Source organism: Nanorana parkeri, unplaced genomic scaffold, assembly GCF_000935625.1.
Source record: "Nanorana parkeri isolate BGI_ZX_2015 unplaced genomic scaffold, ASM93562v1 scaffold847, whole genome shotgun sequence".
Classification (NCBI taxonomy): Eukaryota; Metazoa; Chordata; class Amphibia; order Anura; family Dicroglossidae; genus Nanorana; species Nanorana parkeri.
The window spans coordinates 676,113-676,793 of NW_017307115.1; the positions used below are offsets into that span (position 1 = coordinate 676,113).

General features: G+C 49.9%; 1 protein-coding gene across 3 annotated transcripts in view; it reads right to left on the bottom strand.

Annotated features, from left to right (window-relative positions):
• ALAS1 (5'-aminolevulinate synthase 1) overlaps positions 1-681 on the bottom strand; it is an 18,338-nt gene that overhangs the window by 11,265 nt on the left and 6,392 nt on the right. The window lies entirely within an intron of this gene.

The following is a 681-nucleotide window of genomic DNA, read 5'->3' on the forward strand; positions in this document are numbered from 1 at the left end:
CTCCCCTCCCCCCCATCTCTCCAGCACACAGGTAATGGATCTCAGACTCGTCCTGATAACCGTCAGGACCAATCGAGTAATCAGAGACGCCGTTTTGTTATTTTTCAGGTTACCTAATCGGCCTCCTGCGAGTCCTGAAGAGGAAGTTATAGAACTCGGACAAAAGATTAACCCAGTTACAGCAAATCTGCCCATAAAGAGGGGCCGCTCCAAGGTTTCCTTTTGTACGGTGTGACGGAAGATGAGGATTTAGGTCACGGCAGAACGCTACGGTTATGTCTTAACGGCGTGCGGACCGCGTCAAATCCTCATCCTGCCGCGCACAAGGAAAAAAAAAAGATCCTTTGGCTGGTAAAACATAAAAGAAACAAAAAAACGGTGAATGACGCACGTCCCCGCTTCCAGAATACACAGCAGGATTGTGTGCCGGTAATGTCGGACGGTTCCAGCATCTCCTGATTGTGTATGCTGGGAGTTGTAGTACAGGATCAGGAGAGTTCCTGAGGCCCGGCCGCATAGAAATACGTCAGGCGATGAATCATCTGTCCTGGGAGCAAACATGACACAATGATAAAAGGAACATGAGGGAGACTCTGCTCCGGGTTCATTGCCAAAATATTGCCTTCCATCGCTGGAACCTTGAACAAGACATTCAGGGAGCCGAGGTTGGGCGATGGGGGT